Source organism: Erpetoichthys calabaricus, chromosome 4, assembly GCF_900747795.2.
Source record: "Erpetoichthys calabaricus chromosome 4, fErpCal1.3, whole genome shotgun sequence".
Lineage (NCBI taxonomy): Eukaryota > Metazoa > Chordata > Cladistia > Polypteriformes > Polypteridae > Erpetoichthys > Erpetoichthys calabaricus.
This window is the reverse complement of record NC_041397.2, coordinates 96124913-96151929: the sequence shown is the minus strand read 5'-3', so window position 1 is coordinate 96151929 and position 27017 is coordinate 96124913. Positions and strand designations below refer to the sequence as shown.

Sequence of the window (27017 nt, the reverse complement as noted above, 5' to 3'; positions counted from 1 at the left end):
TGGTCTACCTTCTGATGTCTATGATCAGCTCCTTGGTTTTATTGACATTAAGGATGTGATTATTGTCCTATCCTAAGCCAGCAGATAAATTCAGTCTCATCATTATTTGTGATTAGGCCTACAATGGTAGTGTCATCACCAAAGTTAATTATGGAGTTAGGTCTGTGTCTGGGCACACAGTCATTGGTGAACAAAGAGTACAGAAGTGGGCTCAGCATACTACCCTATTTGACTACCAACCTGTAGGACTCGTGCTCTATTACTCACAAGTCCCACTATCCTTATACTAAATAATTGTTTTGGAATGACCAACTATTGAGCTCTGTTCCCTGTTAAGAAGCATAGCAGCTTATACTGATGGTGGACCAGTATCACAGGTTTTATTATTAAGTACTAAGTATTTCTCATCAGTGAGTCTTATAGGTAATTCCTGTCCTTAGTGCACTAGATAGATAGATAGATAGATAGATAGATAGATAGATAGATAGATAGATAGATAGATAGATAGATAGATAGATAGATAGATAGATAGATAGATTTGTTTTGGTTTTTATTTTCTGAATTGGTCCTTCATCATTAGGTTTTATGTTTTGGCTGCAAGTTGTTTATTTTCTATATTGAATTTGCAATCATTGCATACTGTAGCACACTGTGTTTTTCAAAGCAAATTCATTTTTAGGAGTAAATTAAACTGCTTTGAATTCTAGCACATTTGAATAATGCAACCTTTCTGTACTTAAATGATTTGTTTGCACATTTATTTTAAATCAGAGGTTATTCTTCACTGTGAAACTCAGTTAATACATTCATTAAATATCACAAATAAATATATGTGAAAAAAGACATGCATTCAATATTTGTCAGTTGTTATTTTTATGGTATAAGTTTCTGATTATATTACTTCATGGCCTTATTTAACATTGTGTTCCGTAGCATCTTAGTTTGTCACACAAGTGTGTTTTTATATGTAATACTTGTTTCTGTTGAATTCTTACTTAGTAGAGCCCTTTAAGATTTCCGAGATAAATGTGGCCAAAGTAATTACTGTTCTTTACAGCCCTAAGGCACCAGTATTGATCCCTTCCTAATGCTCTCTTGCCAAGCTCTTCAGCCAGCTTACTTAAAACAGAAGGTGTATGCTTACATTGGCTAGGTAGTTATCTGACTACTTTCATACCAGGACTAATTAGAAAAATGAAATTGTGCATACATATGCTGCCTAGCATTATTAATAAATTATGCTAGCTGGCAAAGTCCCTTGTTGGAAGAAAGCACAAAAGTGACTATAGTCATTGTCTGCATAATAGAAGAGATTCAATAATACCTGCGGAAACGGTTTAGCTCTGCATATTAACGACGGAGACATTTGGTGACAAAACAACCTCAGTGTTAGAGGTTGTTAGTGTCTCTGTCTAGATCAGTATAATGAACCATATGTGCAATTTATTAAACTGAAACCTGCTTTACACAACTGACAAATTGCAAACTGTCTGCATTTTCTGGTGCAACTAGCATAGTGCATTTTTATCCGCGTCCTGACAAAGTCAGTTTTCTTAGAATTACTAAACAATATATAATAAAAGAATAGGACATTTTAAAAGCAAGAAGAAACAATTCAGTGCACCTTTCTTAGTTGTTTGATAGCTTGGACATTCTCGCTTTAGGATATCCACATCCTCTACAGAATTTATTAGTCATTTTCAGATTCCTGCAACCTCTTATGCTTTCCGTCTTGCACTTGTTCAGTATCCTTGGTAAGTTTAACATCCATTCATCCATCCATCAATCCTGCTTTATATTGAGCAGGGCTGCAGGACAAATGGAGTCTATCCCAGCAAGAATTGGATGCAAGGCAGAAATAATCTCTGGACAGGGCACCAGTTAAGATTAATATATTTTTCTCATATTAATAAAAATGAATACATTTTCATCTTTCTATGAATGTCAGCTTTGTTTCAAAAAGTATACAGAGCTACATTGTTTTTGCATAAAGGTTTAACTGAGCATCTTTCAAAGTATATCTTTAACACTAGGGCAGGATTGTAATGGTTACAAGAGTTAGTGTTGAAATCTCATAGCTCCTGGATCTCAGGTTTGATCCCAGGCCCAGGTGATATATATGCAGGACTTCTGGAAGCAGAATGTGAAAAAACAGCTATTCAAATTCTGCAGTCACTTTAATTAATAATACACTTCATAAACTTCCAACCATCCACTTTCCAAACCTACTTTTTTTATTTTACAAGACTGTGGGGAGCTGAAGTCTACTTAGATAACATCAGACGCAAATCCACAAAAAGCCCTAGAAAGGACACCAGCCCATTGCAAGGTATGACCACAACCAAACTTACTCATATCTGTCTGGCAACAGTCAGACACACTCATATAAATACCTGCTCTCACTAACACACTTCAGAGATTCAATCTATCATACATGTATTTGGAAGGTAGGAAAAAACTGAAATGTGCAAGAGAAATTTATTAAGACCACAGTGAATGTGACCAGAGGTGCGAGCCAGCAGTATTAATGACAGTGCCACTGTGCTTAGTAAATTAGGCACAAGAAAAGCAGAATGTAAAAGTCCATTTAGTCTCATTATATGCGGGGTATGGATATTTTTAAAAATGTATATGTGAATTAAATGTATAAACAAAAAAATTATTTTTGGCGATGCTGATCTTTATAAAGGTGATGAAAATTACAGTCTAGTGCTATTTCAAATTTTATGTGGTTGTGGGTTTTTACTCTAGGCAATTTTATAATAAGTGAGTCATTCCCCCTCAAACTGATCTGATTGTTTAATTAGCTTGCTTTTTCTCTTCTGTTATTTTGTCTTCACAATAACACAGTAGTGTGAGAATTATATTTATAAGAAATCTAGAAATATTTCTGTTTTTGCTTTTGCTTTAAATACTTAACTGAATTTTGCTATTTTCTTATGAATTATTTTTTTTCTGTGGAGTTAGATCTTTTAAATGTACTTTAATAATGTCAATTAACAATGAGCAAAGCAGATATGAAGCATACGACACTGAATACTTACAGTGTTGAACAATGGCTTAAATAACTAGAACATTTAAAAAAGCAGAATGAAAATCATGATAATGATGGTAGCAAACCCAGTGAACTTAAAAAAAAACAGAGAAACTGGAAAATAACAGCTTACTTACATTTATTTATTTGGCCAATGCCTTTATCCAAAGCGACTTACAACATTTGAGATACAATTGGTTACATTTCTTTTGTTTTTCCAATTGGATCACAGGTGGGGGAAGTGACTTGCACAGGGTCTCACAGTGTCAGTGGTGGGATTTGAAGTCACAACCTCAGGTTTGAAGTCCAAAGCCTTAAACTGCTGCATCACACTGCCTGCCTGCTTAATTAAGGCAGGGGTTCAGATTAAAGCAGAAGATGGATAGGAAGAAAACCAACAGCTACAGAGGGTCTCCGGAGTTAAACTTGAGAACCACTGCTCTACGACAAATGATTATAAAAGAACTGATTCACACAAGAAGGGACTTCAAATTTCAAATTTGTTGTAAGATTTTTTCAGTTCCCATGATGCACTGTTATAATAACTGTTGAACTATGATCATTTTGGAAAGTGATTTTTTTTTTTTATATTCAGAACTGGACAATCTAACTAAAACTCTTAAAACGTTAATCAGCCATAATACAAATTAATCTTAATTATAGTTAAATTAGGTCATAGATGTTTTTCCTATTAATGCACATATGAATACAAAAGTTGTTTAACTTAAGATAGTCACATGTGTAGTTGACATAATGGTTAGTACTGCTTCCTCACAGCTGCAGACTCATGGGCTCAGATCCTAGCCAAGCTACAGTCTATACAGACTTTGCACATCACATTCTCCCTGTGTTTGCTTGGCTTTTGTCAAGTCATTCTTGTTTCAGGTAAGCATGGCACATCATTACACAGCTTAATACCCATATTTCAGGTTTAACAAGATTAACCAGTTACTCACCAACTCTTTTACTTCCGCTATTAAATGTTCCAGGCATGCTTTGGTATAAGACCTGTTCATTTCATATCATCCAATATCACCTCCAACCACTCTATCTTGGTGCATCAATTCACCCAATAACACTCTGCCATTCAGTTCATATGTCCGCACCACCTTCCTGTCAATCCATGATACTAAGCACATTCACCTCATTATTCCCATCTCAATTCCATGTTTCAAATTCCACTTCCTTCAGCTATATCTTACTCCCACATAGCATACTTCTCTACCCACCGCTTCTGTAAAGTTTTGCATTCGATGCTACAGAGGCTTCTTTAGAAGCCAGTACATGGAACAGATACCCAGTATTTTTCATTCTCTTCTCACTCTTGCTATCACTATTGTGCTCATTTCTCCACTTGCATTTATCACGTCACCTAGACCACAGAACTTCCCTACTTTTCCCAAAGAAACTTCATTCTATATCAATATTTGCACTTAGTAAGTGTACACTTACTACATCAGCATCGTTCTTCACTCCTCTTACACAATTTCTACAAACACAGGTCACATTGCCAGCAGACCACCTTTCACACCACTGTATCTTTTATGCTCACAGTTTTGATAACCCATGCATTGGGTTGAGCTTCTCCCAACACCCCTATTGCACAGGTCACACCGCCTTCCCCTTCACCTTTTTCTTCCTTGCCTGAAAGCTGTTGGCTCCCAAAAGGATCATCAGTGTGGACGAGCTTCCATGAAAATCCTTCATGCATTCCTCTTGTCATCAACTCCACCACTCTTCTGTCTATTGCTTCCACCTCCTCTTACAATGACATCACCATGAACATTAACAATGCATCCACCTCTTGTGGCTTGCAGTTAAACTTCTCTAAATTGTTGACTGTAATTTCTCCTGATATAAGTCGAATGACACCCTATCTAGAACTGGTTCTGATGCTGTTGGAATAGTCTAGTTTCAGAAAACTGAGAGATGGAACAGTCCACTTATAAATATATCAGAGAAAATTGCATTTTTGTGTGATATTAAATATTCAGATTTTTTTAACTTCTACATTTAATTCATGGTTTCCTCCTGTTAAAAAGGCAGTAAAATAAGATTCATACACAAAGAACATGATTATGATGATCTTGTTTAACCTTAGTCTGTTCAGATTGTTCACAATTATACTTTTGCCTAATGATGCTTGTATGCAGTTAGTGTAATGTAATATCTTCCATCTGTATTAAGTGTGGATATGCCTTGTTGGATTTAATAGCAAGTATAAATCATTAATGATTATAACTCATTATTAGCCATTGCAGCCATGATGAATAGATTGCTATTGTGCCATTTGTTTTCCAAGACATTTTTATATACATTAAAAATATATTTTTATTTACATTAAGTTTGTATATTCATAGATTTTGAGGACAATAAGGGTAAATCCAAAACATACCAAACCTTTAACTCAAAATTTATAGCAAATGTGGCAAGCATTTCTTCTATTTGTGTATGTCTTAAAAAGCAAAATAGTTAAGGGTGTCAAAATTAGCATGAGAGACATCGATCTATTTTTCCAACTTGCATATTCCATTGTATGGTGTCAGGACAGCCCAGGACACAAGAAACCAAGAAGACATTCAAGTTCATTAATGGACATGTTCACCCACATTCTCATACAAGGCTGATTTACAGTTGATATTCACATTTTTGGAATATCGAGGGAACACAAAGAAAACCCATACAGACATGAAAGAAAGTACAGACTCAACACATGCCAAGCACCCAAGCTCTAAGGTCATACTGTAAGTCAAGCCACAGAACACAGTAACTTCTTTGATTAATGCTGCCTTTCTGAGCAGTGTCTAAAGTACACGCATTAACATACATTGGGACACTTACGTTTTTGTCTGGAAATTGGTTCTAGGTGACACTGTTTGGAGTGTAAAAAAGTCAATCTATGATACTCTTTCACACACACTGTACAATCTTGGTATAAGACCAGTTTTTTGGATGTCTTATAAAGTTGTCTTAATAGAAGAGAACAATCCTATATCCAAATTTTCTGCTAGACTGACCTTAATGTCTAAATGTTAATGGCAGATATGTCACCTTTAGGACAGGCAATTAACCATATATTATTTTAAGGTACCATTATGTGAGTGCTACAGGTTAGGTGCACTGAAGTCTGGAATCAATTATTACACTTCTCCCCAGTTTTATAGCCACAAACAGAATCTTCATTTAGACATCTCTATATATATATTAAATAGAATGATAAAATATCCAGTGATCGTCATCCGTGCCTGGGAATAATGTCCAATGAACAAAGGCATCAGGAAGTACAAAGAAATAGGGAAGGAAGGGCTAGAATGTCCAATAAACGGTGGCAATAAGATCCATAAAAAAGAGGGATTTAATGGCTAGAATGTCCTATGAACAATGGAAACAAGATCAAAACAGATAGACTCTTTTTAAGAAAAAGGCATTTCGCTACAGGCTAGTTGCCTTTGAAAAAGGCTAGTTGTAATATAATAAAAGCACAAACAAGCTTCAACAGGTACACAGAGTTGTGGTTCCACCATGTCAATTTGCAGCAGCCTCTGTGTAATCTTAGCTGTCCAGTCTTCAAAATGGCAGTGAAGTTTAGGTTAACGAGTCTTTTATTTTGTGGTGAGCAGAAAAGGTGGAGCTAAAGGTGGAATGAAGGTCAGCTGTTCCAGTTCATCCAGGCTGTGTGTGAAAAAAACCCACAGACACAAAGAAAATGATTAGGTGACTGTACAAATCCTTCCCTGATGTAGACGTAAAAATCCTTTCCTGTAATAGCCACATGTGACCCATATATTAGACAACATAAAAATTTAGCAAATACTGTACAAACACTAGACAAGGAAACTAAAGGAGAAGTTCATCTTAGAGAGATTGGAAGTTTACATTTGTAAATTTGAAATTTGAAAATGTAAAAGTTTATCTTCAAATTTTAAGGGGACACTAGAAAACCTGTATTTTATCCTTTTACACATATTTCTGTCATTTTCTAACCTGCTTTGGTCCTGAACATGTGCCTTGTGGTCATGCAACCTATCCTAGCCAGCATAGAATTCAAGGCATGAATAAACCAGTCCATTGCAGGGTGAACACACATACACACACACACACACACACACAAGCCAATTTAGTATCACCATTCCATTCAACTTTCATGTTTTTGGACTGTGGAAAGAAATCAGAGATGTAACCACGCAGGCATGGAGAGAACATGCAAGCTCCACACAGGTAGGACCCAGGACACAAACTCTGATCTACTTACTGCAAGGCAACAGTGTTAATACTGCAACACCCATATACTGTATAATATATATCTCTTGTCAAACTTTAGTCACAAAGTTGCACAGGAGAGTTCAGAAGGCTTTCCAAGGAGTAAAAACTTTATTGCTGTCCAGCCAGTTACAAACACAAGTCTCTTACAGAGGCGATCCGGCCTCACAAGGAATAGCTGTCAAACGTGATGCATCTGCCCCAACTCCTGCTCAAAAGAACACAAAGTCCTCTTCATTAAGGGGAACAAGCGGGCCACTATCAGCGGCCAGAGCAGAGGAAGTCTGGGGAGAGAGAGACAGGAGAGCGAGAGACCTCAGAATGGCCGTGGCTTGATCTTTTAAATGTTCACAGCCCTGCACGAGGAGCAAGCCGGCAGCTGCTCCCGCAAACAGGTACTGAAAGAGTGTGTTTCTTTTCCATTGAAAAACTGTTTAAGAGGTGGTTTCTGAAGGATAGCCACATCTCCCTGCGACAGCAGTCACAATATATATATATTGTATATTTGCAGATGTAGAAAGTTGAAATGCATTGGCATGGTAATGGGCACAGAGAGTGCTACAACACCCTCTTATCCAGGGCACTGCATTGGTTTGCCCATTGATATTGATTAAAACAGTGAGGAATGGAAAGTTATATTTTTACATAATTTTTTGAAAGAATGTATACTTTTCAACAACTTTCACTTACATGCCTTTACTCACACAGTTACACTCAACAATGTCTGCAAGCTGATAGTGACAAGTCCACTATGACACCTAAATCATCCTCAGAAGCAGTGCTTTCAAGACCTCCCATCGTGTATTCAATTCCAACAATTTTACTTTCTGTGTGTAATATTTTACATTTAGTTTAAATTAAATTTCATCTGTCACAAATTTGCCCAAGTCTGTATGATGTCCAAGTCCCTTTGCAAGGATTCAATGGATTGTAGATTATCTGCCAACCCACCTAGCCTGGTAACATCTGCAAAACTTAAACAGTTTGCTGTTTATATCCCTGTTCAGATCATTCATAATGTATATTTTAAAAATAGCTGCGGCCCTAACACTGCCCCCTGAGGAATACCACTCTTAACTTAACCCAGTTCTGATAAGGTTCCTAGCACCATAACCCTCTGATTCCTATGTTCTTATCATTTATGCACCCATCTGCACACTACACCCTGAACTCCCACTTCTTTTAGTTTGATGCCTATCATCTCATTTGAGAACATATCAAAAGCTTTCTAAAAATCAAAGATAAATAACATCATATGCACCACTCTGAATGTATCCTTTTGTGCCTTTATCATAAAATTCCAGTATGTTAGTAAAACACAATCTCCATCTTTTGAACCCATGTTGACTGTTCAGTAAAACTCTTGTATTTGCCATGTTTTGCACACTTATCCTTAATAACTCCTTCCATTAATTTACATGTTATTTACTTTAAGCTAGTGTCTGGATCTGCACAATCATGCTTTTTATATAATGGGATCAAATCAAAAGAATTTATTACTATTTTATGGTATTAAGTTCAGATTTTGAAAATGCTTAGAATAGCTGCATGCTGAAATAGTCTCAGCGCATAATACAAAATGAACAATGTTAATTCAGAATCAGAATATCTTTATTGTCATTGTAACAAATACAACAAAATTAGGTAAAATAGTTATCCCTCCTCCCCATCATTTTCACAACTACCTTCTGTAAACCTACTTTATTGCTGCTCTAAAAGTTTGTATTATAATGGAAATATCAAAATTGTATTTATGTCTTATTCTTGTTAAGTATCAAACACAAAAAAAATATTTTTCCTCTCCTTTGTTTTGAGACTGATGGGGAATATGTAATTGCATTTTAGACAAACCTACTTTCAGTTTCAGCTCTTAAGGACTAAACAAGTATTTCAATTACATTATCAGCAATTTCCATGGTATTCCAGCCCTAAGATTTCTAAAGCAAGCCATTACTCTGTCTTGAGTAGGTAAATGTAATCCACATAATGTTGTATTCATTAACAAGTTTTCTTATTCCAAGAAAAACCTAAATATTACTTGGTCTGGACAAGGTTAAGTGGAAAAATGGAGAATGTTGCTATGGAAGATACAGGGTTATAAACTCAGCATGATGACAAACCAGAAAGGAAAAACAGCAAAGAGAGCTTAAAGCAACACTGAAACACACTGTAGAAGGTCAAGAGAGCTGCAAAAATAAGGAAATCATCTCACACTCTAGGGCTGGGACTAAATCTGGGCAGTATCTGCATTCACACCTTTATCAAAAAATTTAATTTTGTTTACCACGAAAAAGGTTTAAAAAATGTATTGGCAATAAGAAACCGATTTTAAATATTGGGTAAACAACAGTATGAAAAAGGAACTGGCAATTATGCTATTTGACAACAAAGTAAAAAATAAATTGGTGGTAAAAAGCAAATTGCAAGGGTACTGAGGAGCTGGCAAGGTATGGGCAGGGTTAAACGTTTTATAAAGATAATACAGTTTAAGGAGCAGTTCCATTAGGAACCTCGGTCAAAGACAGTAATTGACACAAACAGATATACCAAATTTCTGTATGCTAATGTGGACAAACAAGTTGTGCCAGAGGAGTTTAAAATGGTGAAAAGCAAAAAGGAGATTTAGACCATACCAGGAGACCAATGCAGGTTTCTATGCCAGCCAGTGACTGCAGAATTTTTCTAACTGGGATAAGATGGGACATATTCTAGTAAAACAATTTGGCTCCTTAAAATAAGTCTTAAATTCTGACTAGTTTAAAGGCAGCTTAAGTCTTAGTGACATTAAAGGCCATCAGAAAGTTTCTATTTTATTGGGTCAAGCTAAATCATTCTGGGATGTGTCTAAAGCACACCAGTTCCAAAGGTTAGAAGAATGTAAGATGATTAGGATATAACACTGATTGATGAAAGGATGAGAAGTTCCTTCAGAAACAGACAAGGAGAGAAATCAAGTAGAAGAGCTCCATTGTTGTTTTCCCTCCGTTTGGCACTTGTTTGTTTTTGGTTATAATGCTTGCTCTTCCATTTATGGTTAACCAGGTGGAAAGAAATGAGCTTAAACTGGCTTTCTCTTTCGTAGACAGGAGCACACAGCACTGATTCCCACAAAGAATACATTACATTCATGATATTATAGCTCTCTGAACATTTTAGAATAGTAAGATGTATACTTGATATAATTTTCATGATGAAATGCATTAAAGAATGTATTAAACACGTGGGGGCTCAGTGGCGTAGCGGTAGCAATGAACTGGTGGCTATCCAGGGATTATTCTTGCAACCCCCATCCAGGGATTGTCCCTGTCTCCCACAAGATGCTTGCTGGGACACGCGCAAACCTGAATGGAATAATTTAATGCAGCAATACTGTCTCTGTCAAACGTACCAATCCCTAATTCATGTCCTTCTGTTTTCTTCCTCCACAAAACCAATCGCTACACAATGACAATAAATCGCTACACTCTGTAATAAATGTAATGCCAACTATAAGCTTAGAACACCGATGTTTCAAAATATTTATGGAACACTGAAAAATCTTCATTATACATGTTTAATTATTCCATTAATCCAGGGTCACGCCAGTCCCAGCAAGCTTCAAAGCGCAAGGCAGAAACAAGTTCAAATAGACAAGGCAAAGAAATAGACTATGGCATGGCTGAGTGGAATCCATGCAGATTTTGGTGGGTTTCTTTAGGTAGCGTGTGCTATAAATGTACTGCAGGGCTGTATCCCGATAATCCTCGGCGCTCTCAACACAACCGCCGTAGACCTTTCCGATCAGCTACTGTGTAGCTATGATTCCACAAACATTCTTACAGAATGACTACAATCAAGTTCCTTAAATTTTTATAATGATATGCAGTTAATTTCAATATATTTGATAAATCCCGGATCACTGATGCGAATCTGATAAAAGGGAGACCACAAAGAAATAGTAGCACTGCTTTGACGCTAGGTGCCGTCAGTTTGCAAAACTGAGCAGAAATGTGTATACGCAAGGGATGGCTGCTGCCATGAGAATGTGTGTGGCATTATGGCAAGTTTTTATACATGTGAGCGTGGAAACAGCGTATGCAACATTTTTTTGCGTACGCACTATTTATACATGAGGCCCCATGTTTCTAAAAACTATTTTGATAAAAATACTATGTATTATACAGCCTTATATTCTTTATTATGGAAGCAATAAGAGTTTATATTTCAAGTTTAAAACTTTAATACTATTACAGTGATTACTCTTACATTAATTTGGAATATATACTCATAATAGTACCTAACATGTTATAAAAGCAATGGCTGATCTGACCACACCCAAAACAGAACGGTGCATTTAAATTATTTTTAAAACCGAATAAACACTGAAAAACCAAAAAATATATTTTAAGCTTTTACCAGTGACTGCTTTGGAAAGGTAGGCATCGCAAAATGTAATAAATAACCAATATGAAAAGTACGTACTTAGAATAGAGGCCATATTCTCTGAATTTATTCCGCCTGACCTTTAAACAGCCCATGTGAAAACTCTGGTCATATCACCCATTCAGTGTTCCTCGTTGTCATCTAAATGGTAAAACTGCCAAGGTTAAATGATTTCTCATTTTGTTAAATTGAATACTTTTTAAAGGAAATCTATATGTGTTCTTGTAATTGTTAATTTTAACACTGGAGCTAATATATGGTAGAGTTCTTGTGCATCAAGCCAGCTTTCACAGATCATAAAAGAGTGTTCACTTCAAAACCGAAGCATATCCTTTAGGAAGCCTTTTTACCTTTTAAATGTTGTGTCCAGCAGAAGCTCAATACTTTGAGATGTTATTTGCAACCAAATTCTTCTAAGAGTTAAATTCAGTTTAAATAATTCTTGTATAGTTCCCTTATCATGGGGCAGTCATTGAGCTTTTCATGCTTTAACAAATATAACACAATTACAGTATTAAAACAAATACAAAGATGTCTGTAGGCACTAAACAAAAATGACATTATCCAAACTTTTGCAGCTATAAATCAACTCATCTATCATTTTCTGTTTAATTAGATATTGTACTCTTTTTCTATTTTTTTAATTCTCTTTTTTATTATATTTTCTTTCTCCCTCTGTGGAGTTCAGTGTGTAAAGCTTCCAAGATCAGCTGCAGCTCTTCACAATCTATAACTTAAATAAGGTGGAAAAGTAAAATTGATAGATGCTTTCTTTTATTTGCTCATTTATTTAGTCTTTGCCTGCTTTTCATGAAATCAAAACTGATGGGGGTACTTGCCTCACCATATAATGTATTAATAACGTTTTAGATGTTGTATGTGATAAGCAATAATCACTAAAATAACAACCTTGATTTTATATTGTCATTTAAAGATTTGGAAGTAGTGTTTAATGCTGAAAGAAAGCCAGACCTTTGTGGAGGAGACTTTTGTTTCCCCAATGAGAATTAAAATGGAAAGATTTAAGGAAGTCTAAACTCTACAGGATTAATTTAATGGGACTTTACTTTTATTTGTTATATCCCCATAATTATGGCAATTTATAATTTCTACAAAACAAATCTTTTTATTTTCAAATAATATAAAGATATTTAATTATTGAAGAACTAAAACAATTGGATGGGTAGTGTCTAGTTTTATTTGCTATTAATTTTAATACATTATATGTGGTTTATTTAGTTCATTAATGTGTTAGTTGACAGAGAAGAAAATTAGAGCTGCATTGTACATGTGTGAGAACCTTAAACTTAACATAAGGACCAAGAAAGATGCAGGAGCCGGTAAAGAAGTTTGAGATTAGCCTGATTAAGTGGAAAGAGGGAAGAAATTGTGTGCAGACCCACATGTAGCTCAAGTGACAAAAGGTGTATTAGAAAAACATCTCAGAAAAGACTTTATATGTGTTAGCTTTAGTTTAAAAAGTGTCTTTTAAAAGCAGCACTTTTACTGAATTTTGTAGAATGTAATTAACAAAACAGTAAAAGAAAACAATACTCAAGAGTAGATTTGCACACCAGTCAGCACACTTTTACCATCAAAACAAAGGTAAACAATGAAGTCTCATGGGTTCCATACTGCAGAACAATAAACAATTCAAAATAAACATAAAAGAAATGGGTCCTTAACATGAATATTGTTTACATGATTACTGAAACTAAATAGTGCCATTAGGTTTTCTAGGTTGGAAATATTCCAGGCAATCAGCATGGTTTACAAATTTATGAAATATGATAGTATTTTAGTTAGTAAAGGTGAATGTAGTCTTAAGAAGCAGCACTTTGAATAAAAAAATCATTAAGTTAAAACAGAAACAGGTATTGATAAAATTTAATTATGAGGTAAGGAAGGCATTTACTCTAAAAGTTCAGAATTTTTGTGTCTAAGATCAAGAGGGAAGTCAAATTAAAAAACATTACATTAGAAGAGACAAACTTTATTAATACCATGGGGAAATTCAAATGCATACAGCAGCAGAAACATTAAAAAACAAGAATAAAGACCCATGGGACAGATAATACATCCAATCAATCAATCAATCCATAAATAAATAAACGAGTACATCAGAATGGGAGTATTAAATTGCCTGATAGCAGTGGGCAGAAAACAACCCTGGAGGCACTTCTTAGCTCACCGCTGTGGAATGAGCCTTTGGCTAAAAGTGTAACTCCATGATTTGATAGCTTCTCCTTAAAGTCACATGTATACTAGAGCACTCTGAAATAATACAATTAAAAACCACTTCAATTGTTATATAATGTGATGAGCAAGTTATCAACTAGGTGGTGACAGTTTTGTTGCATTTGGTATTGAATAAAACACCTTTTAATTTGTGATGTTAAAATGTTTGTCAAAGCATATTTTATGTTACTTGACACAGACTCTGCATTTTTTCTATATCTTTTGTCTCAACATATTTTCCTAAAGTATTAAAAAAATCAGTTATTTAAAACCAAATATGTGTACGTCAATGTAAGTTTTGCCACATACAGTTATACATTCTCTTCTTTTTACTTGAATGCAAAATTTAATGTACTTAAAAATAACAGAAATTAAACAAGTATAATAACTTTAATGTAAATAAAATGTAGTATTAACAGCATTTTCTTTTGGTCAGGAAGCAGAATAATAGGCCTTGGAACTTCTTTATATTAACCATCTCAATGTGCCTCCTAGCATTTTGGGGAGATAAAAAAAACTCAACCTGAAAATAAAAGTTATTTATTCAAAGCTGTTATTTTTTTTGTAGACAGGACTTTAAATATATTTTCAAAAATTACAAATTCATAATAGATGAATGTTTAGCATGAAAATAAAAAAAATGAAAATATCATCAGAAGCATATAACATACTGTAAACAGAATCAGTACATAAATAAGACCTGAAAACTAAATTAACATTCTTCCAAGTGTACTAGGATGTTGTACCATGTTAGCCATTATGGATGTGGTGAGAAGTTAAGCAAAATGACACCTTTTATTGGCTAACTAGAAAGATTAAAATTTGCAAGCTTTGGATGCAACTCAGGCCCCTTCTTCAGGCAAGATGTAATCAAATTTGAGAGTGAGTTTCAGCACAGTGCCATACTGACTTGGGCATCAGTGGATTTTCTTGTTTCATGAAAAGCACCTTCTGGCTCTTGGGGGCAGAACTGCAGACAGGATCCAAATGAAGAAACTGCGAATAACTACTAGGTTGTGTTAGTTGTTACTTTACAAACACGTTTTTATACTATTATACTTAAGGAGAGTTTTGGGAAGCAGCTGTTCATTTGTGCACAATCTTAAAACAAAATTAGCAAAATACTTAGCATTACAATACTTTTGGGAAATGGTGATCTTTTCATGGGTATTTCCAGATTTTAAGATTTTATTCTTCTGTTGATCTGACTGGCATTTTAAAAATATAAATATACACAACATATCTGTACTATCGTGAGTTCCTACCAAGTCTGCTCCTAGGTTGATTTTGCACCTTAAAATTCACATACATTCACACACATATATCAAAATGGTATTCACAAACAGGGTGCAAAACATGCTTATCCCAGAATCCTGCAACCACCCAAGTGTTTTGTTTTGGCAGAGTCCCATGTGATTCAACCTTCCCCTTTTGTACTCTTTATTGAGTAGACTTTATCAGTATGCCTCAAATCTCACAGACTTATGACTGTTTATAAGGTATTGTACTTTAGCACTTCTCCCCACCTTCCCTTCTACATCTATAACCTCAGGCAATTAGACAGAGTAAAAGGACAAACAGGAGTTATGTTACACATTCTAATAATGTATTATTGATAATATTCAGAAAATAATAATAATGAAACAGAGTACATGTAAATATTGGCAATCATACAACCTGACAAATGCTAGATTTGTAGTTCAGGGAAGCACACAGACTTGTAGTTGCTCAAAAGACTCTGGTCAAATCATCATTTCTAGTAAACCTCAATATCTGTCTCAATATGGCTGTCAAGTTGTGCTGCTCACTGTGTTCTCTTCATGGCAATGGTGAAAGACAGAAAGAGGGAGAGGGGAGAGGAAAGCAACCAACTTTATACATTCCTCTCCAAATCCTTAGACCAATAGGGCGTCATGGTACACAATGGCCACTGATTCAAAACTAATCCCAAACAGCCATACCAGCCAGTTCAGACCAATGGGTGCACACAATGCTTTTTCCCACTTACCCTCAGGTAGTGGATGCCATTTGTTTAGCTGAAGCTTGGCAGCTAGGTAGTTTTGTGGCCTTCCTGAGAGGGTTGGTTTATAGAATACCCTGCGCTGTATCACCCTTGCCCAACTAGTCCGAGATGAACAACACTGCAGTAAAATTCACATCCTAAGTCAGTCCTAAAGACTCGGGGGTTAGTTAGACATGAAAGTACAACAAGCCTAATGAAACACTAATATTACAATTTGTATGTGTAGCTTACAAATAAAAACATACAAAACATTTATCAACTTATATGCAAAATATTACTCCACCTCAGTATCTTTCCTGTATATTTCAAGTCTTTTTTGTTTAGTTATACCTATCTTTGTCTTTGTCAGCAACTGTCTCTGACCACTAATAACTGATATTGTAGTACTAATTAACTTCAGTTTCCTGCTCAGTTCCTTCATGTTGTGATTTGACATGAACACAACAACTATCACAATTTGTCTGAGTTTTGCATCTGTCTGTATGTTATTTTGAGCACTGTATTCATTAATCACTTCTGTCTTGTGACTTTTCATTTGAATTTGTTGAGACTGCCAAGGCCTAAGAAGGTATGGTGCTGAAAACCTAATTCTGAAAAGACAACCTGTAAGAGCAAGTGCTTTAAATAGTGACAAAAGACAGATAAAAAAAGAACACAAAATGCTGGAAGCGTAGTGTCTTTGGCTCAAAAAGCCAAATATAGGAGTTCTTAAATAAGCTTTAGGATCTGAAAGGAAAGTGGGTTGTGGTCTTAGACTGAGAGATGGCAGAGAGACAAAAAAAGATTAAATGTAGTAAGTGTGTGTTTCCTGAGAAAACAAAGAGAACATCATGATTGATACTAATTGGATTAGGAACAAATGAAGAAGAACATGGATAAGGTACCTAAAATGATTATGGCATGAACTGATGGAAAAGAGATGCGCGTTGCAGTAAATTCTAGAAAGAAAATGGATGGTCTTGAAGAAGATAAAAAAAGTGAAAAAGCAGATCCATACTTGAGCAGAATGTAAATTAACTGACAAACCTGTAGCACATGATAATGTGGGAACAGAGAATTTGGAAAGATTAAAACAATATGTTGGCCTTACTGTCTGATTAAGCTTTTAGTTTAGGGAATGAAGATGGTTACATCTATTAGTTAAAAAAATGTTGACAGCTAAGTGAATAAGGTTTGGTTTCATACTGGACAACAAACTTTGTTTTAAGGCAAACTCAGAAGGTTGATGAGACTAAGGAAAATGCGCTGCATTTGTAAGTGAGAGAAGATGTTTGATGGGGGGGTTGCTAAATGAGATATTGAAGTGGACATTGAGAAATATAAGTGTGGACTACTGATAGGTGCCTATAGTGATTTCAGCATATTGAAATACTTAGACTGCGGACTAGATGACAGGTAAAGATTTTGTTCCATTGTTTTAATTCTAAACAGTAATAACAAAGATGTGTAATGGCCTTTTGTGGATGTTGAAGAGCAAAGCAGAATTGTAAAGGAGTAAATATTGATATGGATACATGTCGAATTGAAATACTTGAAGGCAGGCAATGACCAGGTAATCCTTTGAGGGCATTGAACAGTAAATATGTAAAAAATGAATGCATGGACATGCAGCACATATGGTAAAGGTAGTGAAAGAAATTGTGTTGACATAATGGATTGCTCTAATATTATTAATGAAAGATCCAGAGTTATAATCGGGTATGAACATCATGGTTGGACATCAGATAGATGTCCAGAAATGCAGGATGGTAACAAGGATTAAATAGTAAAAATAGTTAAACACCCCATTTTAATATCACTGTAAAAAAAAAATCTTTCCTCCTAAGTCACACATGCATGTCGGAGGACCTCCTTGTGCGCTCAATCTTACCGGGGTGAGATGGGGTGTTTCCACTAACATTCTCTTCTCCTTCTCTCCCAACAGCTCAGGAAAAACCGTGCAGCAAATGCACTTAGCCTCACCCCTTCCGGCATGCTCTATAAAGAAGCCCAGCTGCCCGGAAGGAGTCGTCATTCTCTCCCGAGAGTGAACTGTCAGGCAGTGCTCCCAAGACAACCCTTACCTTAAGCTGAAAAGCTTATTTTGTTGTTTTGAGCCAGAGTGGAATTTTGTTATTATTGCCTTAACACTAGACTTACCAGAGCCAACAAAAAAATTCCTGCCCACCTTAAATTCCTTTGCACCTCTCCGTCAGTGTCTTTTGTCTTCTAAATGTGTCGATAAGCAGCAAGCAGAAAGCAGCATGCTATACCATCCCCCCCACCGCCTTAGAACGGGCAAGAAGTTCTCCCAGTTCCTGCCTTGATTGATTATCTGGGAGTGAGCTACCCAGAATTGTAAGGGGAAATAATTTGATGTGTGTTTTGTGTCTACAACAATCTATGTAAACACTTCGTTAAAACAGAAATGTTTTTCATGTTTTAGTAATAAATAACAAAATGTAGACATGCAATTAAGGTTAGGGTTAGGGTGCAATTTTGTGTGGGATGATCTGGTTGGTGTTCCTAACTTTTCGCTGATACCTATCTTGTCATTTTTGCACCCAGCTGCACCTGCTATAAAAAGCTGTAAATCCATTGTGCTGATCATGTAGGCCTACAGTTTACTTGCTATACAAGTGACTGTGTTGTGGTACATATTTAAAATGTTCTCTTACAGTAATTTTTTTAATAGAATGTAAACCAGGCAAAAAAAAAGACATAAAAACAAACATTATTATTGTGCCGCGTTTTTAAGAACTCCTCAAATAAATAAAGGCATGAATGAATTATTAATCCCAAGGGGAAATCCACATGTCTACAGCAGCAGAAAAATAAAACAAGGATACAGACTAACAGGAAAAACAATACAACCAATCAATTAATCGATATGTAAATATAAATAAATAAATACTGTTCAGATATTTCAAAATGGTATTTCAAAATGAAGTTAATGAGTGCCCCGGGACAAAGCATTGAAATTGCTGATAGCAGTGGGCAGAAAAGACCCCCAGAGGCGCTTCATAGCACACCATGGTGGAATGAACTTGTGGCTAAAAGTATTCCAAGACAGCCCCTCCTGGAGGGAATGGAGGGTATTTTTCATGATGGCACACAGTTTTGCCACCATCTTCTTTTCTACAACAGCTTCCGGTGTGTACAGAATTCATCCTGTGATAGTGTAGGCTTTCCTGATAAGTTTATTCAGGCATTATGCTTCTTTTGAGCTCAAGTTGCCTCTCCAGGAGACCACAGTGTAGAACACCACACTGGCTACTATGGACTGATACGGCATTTCCAGTAGCTTGTTTCACACATCAAAAGACCCGAGTCTCGTTAGCAAGTACAGTCTGCTCTTAGATAGATAGATAGATAGATAGATAGATAGATAGATAGATAGATAGATAGATAGATAGATAGATAGATAGATAGATACTTTATTAATCCCAAGGGGAAATTCACATACTCCAGCAGCAGCATACTGTTAAAGAAAATATTAAATTAAAGAGTGATATCAATGCAGGTATACAGACAGACAATAACTTTGAATAATGTTAACATTTACCCCCCGGGTGGGAATTGAAGAGTCGCATAGTGTAGGGGAGGAACGATCTCCTCAGTCTGTCAGTGGAGCAGGACAGTGACAGGAGTCTGTCGCTGAAGCTGCTCCTCTGTCTGGAGATGATACTGTTTAGTGCAGCGGTTCTCAACCCTGTCACAGGGGTCGCCTGAGACCATCGGAAAACACATATTTCTGATGGTCTTAGGAACTGAGACACCGCTCCTCTCTCCGTCTCTCTCTGTGTGTCTCTCTCTAGCACGCTCCTGTGTGTGTGCCTCTCTCTAGTGCGCGCCTGTGTGTGTGTGCCTCTCTCTAGCACGCGCCTGTGTGTGTGTATGCCTCTCTCTTGCGCACCTGTGTGTGCGTATGTGCCTGTCTCTCGTGACAATGGATCGTGTAGAGAAGAACGTTAAGAAAAGAAAATATAGTGAGGATTTTTTACAGTATGGTTTTACCTCAATAATTACAGCAGGAATTGAGAAACCACAATGTGTTATTTGTTGTGAAGTTCTATCAGCCGAATCTATGAAACCGAACAAACTAAAACGCCATTTTGATAGCAAGCTTCCGAGGTTTGCTGGCAAGGATACCAACTATTTTAGAAGCAAAGCTGATGGACTCGAAAAAGCCAGACTTGACACTGGTGGCAAGTACCACAAACAAAACGTAGCAGCCATTGAAGCTTCATATTTGGTGGCACTCAGAATCGCCAGAGCTATGAAACCTCACACCATTGCTGAGGATTTACTGTTGCCAGCGGCCAAAGACATTGTTCGAGTTATGATCAGAGACGAATTTGTTACGAAATTGAGTGCAATTTCCTTATCTAACGACACTGTCCGCAGAAGAATAGATGACATGTCTGCTGATATTCTTAATCAGGTAATCCAGGAAATTAAATCTGCTCCACTTCCAATATTTAGCATCCAGCTTGTTGAATCTACAGACGTTGCAAACTGTTCACAGTTACTGGTTTACGTGAGGTATATTAATGATGGCGACTTTAAAGATGAGTTTCTTTTTTGCAAACGTCTTGAAACGACAACTACTGCACGTGATGTATTTGACACAGTTGGTTCATTTCTGAAAGAGCATAAGATCTCTTTGGAAAAGGTTTGTGGTGTTTGCACAGGTGGTGCTCCAGCTATGCTAGGATGTCGATCTGGATTTCAACGTTTGGTACTGAATGAGTCACCAAAAGTCATCGGAACTCACTGTATGATTCATTGGCAAATATTAGCAACGAAGACGCTGCCACAAGAGTTACAAGAAGTAATGAAAAGCGTCATAAGTTCTGTCAATTTTGTAAAGGTGAGCACTTTAAACAGTCGACTGTTTTCGCAACTGTGCAATGAGTTGGATGCGCCGAACAATGCTCTGCTATTTCACACTGAAGTGAGATGGTTGTCGAGAGGAAAAGTTTTAAAACGTGTTTTTGAGCTTCGTGATGAACTCAAAACGTTTTTTAATCAGAAAGCAAGACCGCAGTTTGAAGCACTTTTCAGCGATAAAAGTGAACTGCAGAAAATAGTTTACTTGGTTGACATCTTTGCCATCTTGAATGAGTTAAATATATCACTGCAAGGACCAAATGCAACATGCCCCGATTTGTCTGAAAAGATCCGATTATTCCAAATGAAACTTCAGCTTTGGCAAAAAAATTGGATGAAAATAAAATTTACATGTTGCCCACCTTATCTGCTTTCTTTGAGGAACATGACATTGAACCAGACAAAAGGATTACGATGATAATTTCTGTGAAAGAACACTTGCACATGCTTGCAGACGAAATTTCATCGTACTTTCCAAATCTACCTGACACCCCATTTGCACTTGCCAGAAGCCCATTCACAGTCAAAGTTGAAGATGTTCCTGAGACAGCACAAGAGGAGTTCATTGAACTTATTAACAACGATGCAGCGAGAACTGATTTCTCTACAATGCCAGTTACAAAATTCTGGATCAAGTGTTTGCAGTCATATCCTGTTCTGTCTGAGACTGTGTTGCGCCTTCTTCTTCCATTTCCAACAACATATCTTTGTGAAACAGGGATTTCCAGCTTGTTGGTTATCAAGTCTAGATACAGAAGTAGACTTGTTATGGAAGATGATCTTTGTTGTGCTCTTGCAAAGACTGCCCCGAGAATTTCTGACCTGGTGAGAAAGAAGCAATCTCAACCTTCGCACTGACGTTTTCTTTTTACGCATACTGTTGCAAAATGTAGCAATGTAGTTTACTGTTGTTATATTAAGACTGTTACCCATGCTACACCATGCTTCAAGACAAAATTTCATTTATTTGTAATTAGAAATAAATATTTCATAATATATAATTACATATTGTTTTTGTGATTAATCACTATGCTTTAATTATGTTCAATTTGTAACAATGAAAATACATCCTGCATATCAGATATTTACATTACGATTCATAACAGTAGCAAAATTACAGTTATGAAGTAGCAACAAGAATCCATATTACTAACCGAGAATGGTAAACCGGATGGCATGGACTTAGGTACACGGAGATGGGACCATGAGACATACTGCGCAGGCGCGTACAGCGTACGTCTCATAAATCGCAAGCGAAGTCGTATCCACCACGCACGAAGGAGTCAGGGCCCAAAAACGAAAGAGCTCAACTGACATGAATGAGAAATGAAGCAGCAACGCGCCCATAGCTAACGACTACCGACACAGCCACATAAACAAGAGGATTCTGCGCTGCAGCCCAGATTCAAACGGAAGAGGCTACCGGAGGCCCCACAGGTCCACAAAAATGGTACGGAGTGAAGGCGCAGGCGTTCAAAACGAACGAGCTCGACTGACGGATATACAAACACGAGCCCGCCTGGATAAAATCAATGAACGCAGGCGCCTACAACACGTGTCTGAAATGCCGCGGGCAAAGCGGGCATGGCTCCAAAACGAACGAGCTGGACTAATATATTTCAGGATACCCAACGCCGGGGGTAGGCACTACTGCGGAGTGAAGGCGCAGGCGTCACCGCCATATTGTGAGTGGCACTACTGTGGAGTGAAGTTAGGAATAATGTGCTGCTTGGGATTGTACAAACCGCTGAATGCTTTACACTAAATTCAAACACAGTACAGCTCAATGATACAAACACGAGCCCCCCTGGATAAAATTAATGAACGCAGGCGCCTACAACGCACGTCTGAAATGCCGCGGGCAAAGCGGGCACGGCTCCAAAACGAACAAGCTTGACTAATGTATTTCAGGATACCCAACGGCGGGGGTAGGCGAGCGAAGCGAGCAGGGGGCGGAGCCCCCCTTGTAATTTTATGGTTGGGGGTCACCACAACATGAGGAAGTGTATTAAAGGGTCGCGGCATTAGGAAGGTTGAGAACCACTGGTTTAGTGGATGCAGTGGATTCTCCATGATTGACAGGAGTCTGATCAGTGCCTGTCGCTCTGCCACGGATGTCAAACTATCCAGCTCTGTGCCTACAATAGAGCCTGCCTTCCTCACCAGTTTGTCCAAGCGTGAGGTGTCCCTCTTCTTTATGCTGCCTCCCCAGCACACCACCGCGTAGAAGAGGAATATTCTCTCTCTATATATAAATATATATAATATAATTATATATAATCTGCTCTATACTATAATATAACATTGTTTATCCATGGTCATGGAAAGCTAGTGTTTAAATACTGTAATATGTGGATGATAAAAAGAATAAAAAAACATAATTTCCTGATGATGATTCATTTCAAGTGAAGCTCTCTGTAAATAGGCATGTTGCTTTTTGCAGAATTCTGAAGAGACTGTCAGGTAAGTGATGATTATGAGAGGATGATTGACAGGTGAATGTTGCACACAATGAAACGTGAACAAGCTCAGACTTTCATTGAAAATGTTCAATGTACCTGCCAATTACTAAAAAAAATCAAATACAAGTTGTACAAGAGTGTGTATAGATGTGAAAAGCGGAGTTAGTCACCTACCGGCATTTGTAGTTGGCATTCTTTCTGATAAGTGAACATCATAGATTAGGTTAAATTTCATGACTGCAAACAGAAAACAAGTGTAAGCATTCAATAGATTGAGGTGTATCTGTCACTCTGAGTGGATTAAGGAAACGTACCTTTTATTTTCAGCCAGAGCAAAACAGGAGTTGCAACACTACTGCTCAAGCGTGTACTATATTCAGCATCACTTTCATATGACATGTCGTATGTCATATTGAGCATATCAGAATGACTGTTGAAAATAGTAGACAAAACTATGCATTAAAACAAGTTGACTAAAATGAAAAATTATAGCGGATGTTAACTGACATGACTGCATTTTGATAGACATTAGACTCAGAGACTACAATGGCAACATACAGAACCCGTTACAAGTACAAAATATTACAAACATTCAATTGTTCGCTTTTCAAATCTTTTTTCATTTATTTTCTGAAAGAAATGCACATAAGGAGCTGGAGTTTGGGGCATAACATAGGCATGATTTCTACAGGATTCAATAATAGACTGTCTCTTGCTCACTTATAGTAGGCATTTTTAATGCTGTTAATAAAATTGCATGTAATGTACAAAGTGAACAGGGCAGTGAAGAGTAAAACTCAAAGCAATGTCTGTGGTGTAACTATTGTGTCACTCATGAACCAACATTATTTTAGTTATTTTAACGAGCCACAATTTAATGGCAGTACGGGTGTGTGGAAGAAAAGTCAAATTCTGCTCCGGTACCTTATCTCTTACTTAAATTTGCGATTCTTTCTCTTTAACGGTTTAATGGTTTAGAGGCATAGTTATTAAAAGAACTCTCAGGAAAAGGCAACACAAAACAGGCAAAAAAGAAAAAAAGATATTTATCACACCAATAGCTCTGTCCCAAGACAGCAACATGTATTTGGCTTTCAGTGTCAGAAAACTTATCAGACTGTGCAGTTATTGTAAAGAAGTAGGGCACTGCTCCATTACCAAATATATTCAAGATTCAATTCACTAACAATATGGCATCAATTGCAGTTAAATACATCAGATAACAACACATATTTAAGAATGTGCTTTACAAACAATTATTACATACAAACAAAATCACACAAATCTGCTTTATTGAATATAAGAAAAAGAATGGGAGAAAAATTAGAAAGGGAAGAAAAAAAATAAATATATGACAAAAAATACAACAGAAGCTGAATCAGTGTGGCCAAAACTTATGGCAGCATTAATGTGTGAACAAAAAAGACTGCATCAACTTGTGATCATGCTTGTCAGCCTCCTCGTTCATCTCCATCTGTAATGAAATCTGTTTCTCTTCCTTTTCACAGTTTGGTTCCCTACTCTATCTTAAATTTTGGTATAGGTTACTTAACATACCCGGTTTCTTTTAATCCTTTTTATAAATATAATTATTTCCCTAATACACTATTAAAATAATGTTATTCTTCCCACTGTTAACTTCTTATCTGCCTTTTCAATCTAATACTTTAAATTCAATTTGTATGATTATAAGTGTAAATACATTAATGCATTCACAAAGAAAACACACAAATGTCATGCCATTGTACAAATATTAACAAAGAACATGTGCAAATGAGATGTTGTGTTAGACTAAACATGAAATATAGCATTATACTGGGAAAGAAATATATTCTTTTTTTCATTTGAATAATGTGCCATTTGAAGATTTTTTTCATCAAGTGTGCTAAAGATTTGCTGGCAGATAACGAGCTTTTTAATAAAAGAACAACTTTGTTATGATTTAACAGCGTGTCAGGTACATAATACATTTACAAACATGCCTGATTGAATTCAGTGCTTGAAAAGGCTCAGGTCCATCGTGAGACAGTAACACATATGACCAAAAGTGGGCCAAATTAGAGTCACCAGTTAACGTAAACTGCTTGTGTTTGGAGATGTGGGAGGAAAGCCAGGGTCCTCAGAGGAAAGCTCATACAGATACAGGGAGATCATTCGCAATGACCAAGCTGCTCTGTAGTGTATGCTCTCACTGCAGCAGATGTTTTTAGGTGACTGTGGATTGTTGCAGGGTATAGCTTAGAAGTAATAAGTCAACTGCACTTTTTCTGAAATTTGAAAAATGTGCAATGATGGTTTCACTTGTACATTCACTTATGTGTGTACAGCATATACAGTAAATGTGGTAAAATATGTACATTCATAAACCTAACATTGTAATATATTACTCTTCCAGTGTATAATCAATAAAACAAATAAGTGGACTTCAATTGGACTCCTATCGTTTTGTATATACTCATTAATGAAGACATAACTGATGCAGACTTCATTGTTTAGTAAATTGTATAAAATTGAGTCTGACAGTTTTATGATATATGAAAAAAAAGCTATTTAAAAGTTTAAATAAAACTCAAATTCTTTAATATCTTAATTTTTTCATTAGTGTTTTGCAAAAATGGTAAATGAATCCTTGCCTTTGAATATATACTAAATAGCCCACAGCTATGAAATCAACATATTCGTTTCATCCATTTTTTTCCATCTTGAGTGCTAAAGCATATCCTGGAAGCATTGATCACAGGGTGATTTGTCAGTCCCTCACAAGATAAACCTATACTGTATACACACCTTCTCTCCCTCATACTATGGCAATGTATCACCATCAGCATCATCATTTTTCACTCCACTAATCCGGATGACTGTTGCAACGGCAGCATGTGTAGCTGAGTGGACCAGTACTGCTCAGTAAAATCTGGTGAAGCTCCTGTCTAAATTTCACAGAAAAGTTCTTTCTTTAACTTAACAGGTCCTCACCTGCTATCCACCAACTGGTTCTAGGGTTGTCTCCATGACAGGCACCAATATTCTTCTGGTAACAGCTCTTACAGTATACTACTGAAGGTTTAAGCAGGGTGTATTCAAACAATATGTCCCTGATCGTAGGATTGTGCCCTTGACATGGTGGGGAGACTTGATTGAATTAAGAGACAGAATAAAATAAAACTATTTGCATTTGCACACTTGACAAGTACAATGTATCAAATTTATGAGGGCCTATCATAAATAAATATATATATATATATATATATATTTTGGTTAGGATTTTCACCAAACTTTGTATTTACCAACACTTCACTGATGATATCATTCCATGATGTTAGCGATGACACACTCTTTCCTTATGTATTGTTTAACTTTTTACATATAAATCAACTTCATAGCATTTGGCAGAAGTCTAAAGTGAACAGTGATACACAAATTGCAGTTTATGTTAATAGGCAGCTGGGTGACAAGTACACAGCACAATTTCCCATTTTTAAAATACTGAATGAGGGAGCTTCAGCAGTCACACATCTGAAGCCATTGCTACTGTCCATCCACGACTAGATGTTTGGTAAGCATTAGCTGTCAGGAGAAACAGAATTCATAAAACTGTGCATGTCCATATCAGCAAAATTATTAAAATGAAAAATTCTACAAAATAACCTACAATTGCATATTCATTTTGCCTGTGATTTTTGACAGTCAATTTACTACTCAACAAATA

General features: G+C 36.5%; 1 pseudogene; it reads left to right on the top strand.

Annotated features, from left to right (window-relative positions):
• The first annotated feature begins 19905 nt into the window (after positions 1 to 19905).
• Positions 19906 to 21707, top strand: LOC114651349 (zinc finger BED domain-containing protein 5-like; annotated as a pseudogene).
• Positions 21708 to 27017: the final 5310 nt, after the last annotated feature.